General features: G+C 48.2%; 1 non-coding gene and 1 pseudogene across 1 annotated transcript; both read left to right on the top strand.

The window, feature by feature from the left end:
• The first annotated feature begins 1855 nt into the window (after nucleotides 1-1855).
• On the top strand, nucleotides 1856-7478 carry LOC123426181 (annotated as a pseudogene).
• Nucleotides 4582-4661, top strand: LOC123433731. The gene has a single exon (XR_006625058.1). It is a non-coding gene; the product is annotated as a small nucleolar RNA J33 (small nucleolar RNA).
• Nucleotides 7479-7814: the final 336 nt, after the last annotated feature.

Below are 7814 nucleotides of genomic sequence, written 5' to 3'. Positions count from 1 at the left end.
ACTATCCTTTCAAGGCTCTTCTAGTTCTGAAGAATCTCATTGATGTTCTTATCCATCCCTTGGATAGTGCTGATGAGAAGTGCCATCTAATCACTCTTGGTCTTGTGCATTAAAGCACTAGTGGCTAGGGATGCCTCTGACCTTAATCTCAGCCTTTGTTGTAGTTGAAGTGGGATGACTAGGATCCATCACTACAACATTGTCCTCGAACTTTGGCTGAAATGGAAGATGATGTCTGTCTAGTAGATATTTTGTCTTTCGAACCTTTGAGTTTCTAAGTATCTGCATGTATGGAGCATATCCACATGACCTTTTCTAGTCAGCAGCATCCCTCTTGATGGTGTCCATAATGAGATCACTCTGATCCTGGTGTGGGTATCTACATGATGCAGCATGTTGATGGAATACCCCATGATCATCTTATCATCACCTCATTTAGGTATCAAGGTGTACCTCATAATTGTGTTGGTGGTTGGTAGTCCTTCTTGCAAAACATAGACACAACCTGACATGTGTGACTTCACATACTCCAAAGGTATTGGGTTATACATGTTGGCATGGAGTCGTAGTTCATCTTAGCCTCAACATAAACATACATATCTCCATCCTGCACCTTTGGGGCTCCTAAGATGCTAGTCCACTCATCAACAGAAGATTGTTACCTGGTACCTTCAGTCATCCATACAATTTCCCCATCTGGATAGAAATGAGTTGTAGAGTAAAATTGCATGATCATATCATCATTCCAAGTTGTCATCTCTCTACCAACAAAGCCATCAATGTCAATGGCCTTAAAGTTCTCCACGACATGATGGAAGTACTCTTCATTCTTCTTGATGTACTCCGAGTGAACATACCGCATGTCACTGACAAGTGGACTCTTGTCTAATAAGACAGTCTCATAGACATGTTGTTTCTCCATAGAGTGGAAGCGGGCATCTACACCAGTCGTTCTCGTGATAGCATATGGATCAGCAGCTCTCCACTTCCCGAGTCCTTGATCGTTCCTTCCTTCATGTTCTCATCTATATGATGATCATCATTGTGATGTGGCAAATGAGGACTCGACTTTCTCAAAACGACAATCTCTTTATCCAGTGCAGTAGCTTCCTTGGAGGTTGTACCTTTGTTATTCTTAGCTCGTGGAATGTCTCATCTGGTTTTCTTGGGGTTGGTGGCTGATGGCTTATTGTCCTTCAGAGTAGAAGTGTTAGCCTTTGAAACAGGCTTGCTTAGCATACACTACTAGAAAAAAGGCTATTAGTGGCGCATCACTTTTCTCTACTATTAAAGGGGGATCTGCCGTCGTCGTGATGGTTCGACCAGGATCGATCCCCCTGTAGCGCTAACCTTCCACCGATTTTTTCGATTTTTTTAACCCACGCTCCCATCGATCGTTTCTCCCATGATTTTTATCCATAGAAGAAAACCGATGAAAACTGCTGCCCGGTCAAACCCCAGCTGCAGGCCCACGCGGCCGCACCCCCAATCCCTTTCCCTTCCTCCCGAGAGCAACCTCCCTCTGCCCCGCCGCCGCCTACCTCTGTTGATCCATGTGGCCATGGCGGGCCAAAGTTGTTGGAGATGAGGGCCATATGCATCACAAATTCACCCGAAGTCTACAACAGCGATGGCGCGCACCGCCACCAAACGAGCACCCCCCGCGCCGCCGTCGGCCAGCAAACCCTACAACATCCTCCCAAGCCACGACCTCCACGCCGAGCACCCGGCCCTCCTCCGCCTCCCCGAGGCGCGGGCCGTCGCCGCCGCCCTCTGCCTCCCCGAGGTGCGGGCCACCGCCGCCGCGCTCTGGGCAGTGGATGGCCTCCCCCCGCCGCCCGACTCTCCGTTGCGCGCCGGCGAGGACCTGATGGACTCGCTCGGCACGTTCTTCGGGTTCCATAGGGACAACGTGCGGAACCAGCGCGAGCACCTGCTGCTCCTGCTGGCCAACGCGCAAATGCGGGTCTCCTCCTCCTCCGCGGGCTCGCCCGGCACGCTCGACCCTCCGTGAGAAGCTCCTCGGCAACTGCACCTCGTGGTGCAGCTTCGTTGGCCGCCCGCCAAACGTCTCCGCTAACGACGCCGACACTACCCGCGCCGACCTGCTCTTCACGGGGCTCAGCCTCCTCGTGTGGGGCGAGGCCGCCAACCTCCGCTTCCTGCCGGAGTGCCTCTGCTACATCTACCACCACATGGCGCTGGAGCTGCATCGAATCCTCAAGGGCAGCGCCACCAGCCCCACCGTGCCGGCACGCGGGCGCGGCGACAACGCTTTCCTCACCCGCGTCATCACGCCCGTTTACAGCGTCATCCGCACGGAGGCCGAGTCCAGCCGCAACGGCACCGCGCCGCACGCTGCCTGGCGGAACTACGCTGACATCAACGAGTACTTTTGGCGAGGCGACGTGTTCGACCGCCTGGGATGGCCCATGGATCAGGCGCGCTCGCAGCAATTCTTCCGCACGCCGCCGGACACGGTCCGCAGCCGCGTCCGCAAGACGGGATTCGTCGAGGTCCGGACGTTCTGGAACGTTTACCGGAGCTTCGACAGGCTGTGAGTTATGCTGGTGCTCTACCTGCACGCCACGGTGATCGTGGCATGGGATGAGCATGCTGCGACGTGGCCGTGGCAAAGTCTCAGGGCGCACCGTGGGGTGCAGGTGCACATGGTTTCCGTTTTCATCACCTGGGCCGGGCTCAACTTCCTGCAGACGCTGCTGAAGATTGGCACCCAGTTTCGCCGTGCCACCGGCTCCGGGGACAGGGACGGCCGAGTGCTTGCCGTGCGCATGGTGCTCAAGGCAATTGTGGCAGCAGGGTGGGTCCTCGCATTTTCCCTGTTGTACAAGGGAATCTGGAACCAGAGGGACAGCGACCAGAGCTGGTCGCCGGCAACCCATGCACGAATCATGAGGTTTCTGTATGCGGCCGTGGCGGTGTTTGTGCTCCCAGCGCTCCTTTCCATGCTGCTCTTCATTTTCCCCTGCGTGCGGTGTGCATTGGAGAATATAAGCTGGAAAAACTCTTACGCTCTCAGCTGGTGGTTCCACAGCCGCGTCTACGTTGGCTGTGGGCTACGACAGACCAACACCTTCGACAGTGTGAAATACTCAGCCTTCTGGATACTTGTGCTTGATGTCAAGTTCTCCTTCAGTTATTTCCTCCAGATCAGGCCACTTGTGACACCCACCAAAGAGATATATAGCCTGAGCACGGCCGCATATGTTTGGCACGAGCTGTTTATCCACAAGAATCCATTTGTTGTGCTCTTATTGTGGTTACCCGTGGTTCTGATCTACCTCATGGACATACAGATCTGGTATGTCATCTTCTCTTCTCTGACGGGCGCATGGATGGGGATTTTCATGCACCTGGGGGAGATCAGGGACATGAACCAACCGCGGCTTCGGTTTCAGTTCTTTGCAAGTGCCATGTCATTTAACATCATGCCGGAGGAGCAGCACGAGAATGAACCCAAAAACTTTCTCGGTAGGCTTCGGAGTTTCCTGCGTCGGTTGCGGCTACGATATGGGCTCTTCTTATACCGATCCATCTCCCTTGAGTCAAATAAGGTGGAGGAGAGACGGTTTGGGCTTATTTGGAAAGAGATAATCGCCAAGTTCCGGGAAGAGGACATCGTAAGCGATCTTGAGGTGGAGCTTCTTCAGCTGCTACCTGCGCAACTAAATGTGCGTGTAATCTGGTGGCCGTGCTTCTTGCTATCCAACGAGCTGTCCCTTGCACTTGCTCAGGCAAAGGAATTCAAAGGAGGATCTGATCGCACGATGTGGAGGAAGATCTGCAAGAACGATTATCGCGGTTGTGCGGTTATTGAGGTATATGACACCACAAAGCACTTGCTGCCATGGATCATTGAGGATGGAACCGAGGATCGTGGCATCGTGACACGGTTGTTCCATGAATTCGATGGATCCATGGAAAGGGAGAGGTTCACGGCCGAGTATAACATGTCGGTGCTCCAAGATGTCCATGCTGAGCTTGTAGCTTTATTCAGCCTGCTGCTCAAGCCCAACAATGATATGTACGAGATTGTCAATGCGCTTCAGACTCTCTATGATGTTGCGGTTCGTGACTTCCGGGTCGAGAAAAGGAGCAGTGAGCGGCCTACCAAACTTCTTTTTCTGGACAATATCCTGCTGCCAGCTGCTGCTGAGGAGGGGAATGACACCTTCTACAGGCAGGTGCGTCGGTTGCACACCATCCTTACCTCAAGGGACCATATGATCCATGTCCCAAAGAACCTTGGAGCTCGCCAAAGGATTGCCTTCTTCAGCAACTCATTGTTCATGGACATGCCACGAGCAACCAAGGTAGACAAGATGATGGCCTTCAGTGTCCTGACACCGTACTATGATGAAGAGGTCCTGTAGACCAGAGACCAGCTCTATAAGGAGAATGAAGATGGCATCTCGTTATTATACTATCTGCAGCAGATTTACCCCGATGAGTGGGACTTCTTTGTAGAGCGCATGAAGCACGAGGGGATGTACAGCGAGGAGCAGAGGTTAAGACATCTCCGGCAGTGGGTCTCGTACAGGGGACAGACTCTATCCCGCACCGTGAGGGGGATGATGTATTACTATGAAGCTCTCAAGATGCTGACTTTTCTTGAATCCGCATCTGAACAGCAACAGAGGCCGACGATCTCCGAATCCGCGTCTGAACATCCTACATTGATTACTCAATCGAAGAAGAATTGTTCAACACCAGATCTGGCTCCTACTTCCTCTAGCAGCGCATCTTCTTCACGTGCACCAGCTGCACTGAGCAGAGCAGGCAGTGGTGCTGGTGTGAGCTCCTTGTTTCAAGGTAGAGATTATCAGACCGCCCCCCTTATGAAATACACTTATGTGGTTGCATGCCAGCTTTATGGTCGGCAGAAAGCTAGAAATGACCCCCGTGGTGTTGAGATACTGGAGCTGATGAAGAAGTACGAGGACGTTCCGTATAAGAGGACCGGGCGCACCTGCTCTATTGAATATTTTTGCCCTTCTGCAATATGTAAATCTACGGCTAGCTTTATATTAATTTTTTTGTTTGTTAACTGAAGTATATTAACATGCTTGCGTTTTTGGCAGAGAAAGTAGAAGAACATAGCTTTATCTGAGAAGGAAGCTGGCTTCACATGTATTCTATCAAATTCTTGCCTAGCATTTTTTACTCCATCTTTCTTATCTATTAGTCAAAGTTGGATATCTTTCACATGATATAATCACAAGTAACCCCTATGATATTTGATACAGGTATGTAGCAAGAGCACTTGGACAGTAGTTCATTATGTCTCTGAATTTCCCGTCCTATATGTATCTGTTCCTGAGGAACAAAGCATCCTGGTTCTGAGTTTCCATGGTTCAGGTAAAATATAAAGACAGCTAAAGTTGCTGCAAGAGCTCATTCCAGATTAAATCTACGGGAAAAACTTGTGAACTGGTGATATTGTCGACTGGTTGGCATTCTTTCCCTTCCTTTTAAGCTGATTTTTTGCAGTTCGTGTAATTGTTAAACTTTCTAGATCCCCAATATGTTTTTTTACGTTTTTCTGCTGAAACACAACACTGAGCCAAGTAGAGTTCTGAAAGAGGTTGTATAGAGTTGTCCATGAGAGCTTTGGCATGTGCACTGTTGCATATCGAGCCGCCGATGGAATGTGTGCTAATTGTTTTACTGATAATCGTAGTTCATTATTAGACACAAGGAATTGATTTTTTATTACGGGATACACAATGACACCTGCAAGTGGCCACAAGTACGGGAATATTCTATTGATTATTTGAAGGTGAGAATAATGGATATGCATCACCAATTCACCGTGGGTACACGTCTGGTAATTTTTTTCCTTTGCACAATATAAATCTTGTTCAACTTCATAGACCATTGGATATATGGTTGATGTGTATTTTTTGTCACAAGCTTGTGAAAGTGGATACCAGTTTATTTAAGTTTTAGGTTATGTTCATATGTTTCCTTTGCCACACAAATAAATGAACCTGAGTTGTAATGTAGCACCAAAACTCTTACTCCGGTGCTTTCTTTTATATTGAGGATATGTCCATTTTTGTTGTATACACAATTCTCTTCCTTTTATTTCAATATTTTTTAGAACTTACACATGTATTTTGAATATTTGGTGAAACCGGATCCGTGTGCACACATCCACGACAGCGGAGGGTACGAAGAATCCACCGGCATTGAGGCAGCTCGTGCATGGCCTCAAGGGGATCCAACGAGACTACTTGCCTCGTCCATGGTATGTGTGACCTTGATTCCCCTAATATGTTCCAATCTACGCTAGAGCTAGGATGTCCCCAAATCCCCTTGCTCTTGTGGTCCACAACTTCCAATAAAGTTTGCCATGAATTTTGGAAAGCGCGTTGTAGGGGTAATAATTTTATTATGGAGTGTTGTAGTGCAGAATGCGCTGACATTATGGGGTTTTTGTTGATTACTTACTTGCACATATCAATTATCTAATACTTAGTTATTCATTTGCATGTACGCAATGAGTTTTTCTAAGAAATTAGGGAGCATTCATCATTCCAAATTTGTTGGGCTCAATGACTATTTATTGGTATATGGACTAAGTAATGACTTCATTAGTTTTGTTATCTTCAATATTGACAGCTTGCCTGAAGTTTCTTAGCCCAAACTTGAAATTTCGTGAAGGCTTGGGACTTGATGTTCTGGTTATTGGAGCATATATACCTGTGATTGCAATGACTTGTGACAAAGTAGGTCTGCTATGTCGCTTTTCAGGATCAGGTCACGAAATCAACACAATAAGTTGGAAGAAAACTAGCAGCAATATAATGGTATGTGTCCATGTAATCTGCAAGCATCTATGGTACGAAAGTAGTGTTAAAGGTTATGACCTTTCTCTATAAATTTCTCTTGCGTACCTGTTTTGACAACACAACAGATGGTGCAAAAGGATATGGGCCATGTGTACAATCACCTATAGTGAGCTATCTGGCCTACACTATTTTTATTTTGAATTTTCAATTATAGTGATAAATATGTAGCTTTCTTGTGATGTTGTAATTATTGTATTGCATTTTTTTAGTGAGATCGAGTATTTGTTATAAAAATTTTGTACTCTTTCTTGATTCACTTTGGTCAATTTCTCTATTCAACGTTTTTGTGTTCTAGAGAACACAACACTATTGAAAAAATTGAACCGCTAAATTAGTGTTGTTCCCCATGAAATTGGTTCTATTGAATTTGCTAGAAGCATAGGTTTGTAGAGGCGTGGGATCTGCGGGGAGGCGCCATGCGACAACGTAGGTGGAGAAGGTCGGTGTCGTGGGCTCGTGGCCCTCGTGGGAGACGGGCTCATGTACAACATGGTGGCATTCTGGCGCATGGTGGCTGCGCTGGAGGAGAACGGTGGCGGTGGCGCCACCAAGCTGGAGGGTGTCGACAGGGAGGTGGCTCAGAGGGAGCTTCAGTCTCACTAGACGCTTCATATGAACATGCTGATTAGTTTAGACAATTTATTTTTTGCACACAGCTAAGATTTCCGATAGTACTTAAAGAGTCTAAATCCATGTTCTTATTTGATTGAAGGCAGCAAAATTGGTTTCAATGCTTGTGCTGCTATACAGTGAAAAAATAAAGGGATGACCACTACTGGAATAAGGCTCACTGCCGACGGCCTGGTCAGATACGCCGACGTTCGCGATGCCGAAGGTGCTATGCCGACGGTGGCCGTCGATACACCCCTACGCCGACGCCATATGGCCCTACGCCGGCGGGCATCAACCGTCGGCATAGCCACTCATTCCGGTAGTCGA

Source organism: Hordeum vulgare, chromosome 2H (genome assembly GCF_904849725.1).
Source record: "Hordeum vulgare subsp. vulgare chromosome 2H, MorexV3_pseudomolecules_assembly, whole genome shotgun sequence".
Classification (NCBI taxonomy): Eukaryota; Viridiplantae; Streptophyta; class Magnoliopsida; order Poales; family Poaceae; genus Hordeum; species Hordeum vulgare.
Note: the sequence above shows the minus strand (reverse complement) of the source record. Positions and strands in the feature narration are given on the sequence as shown.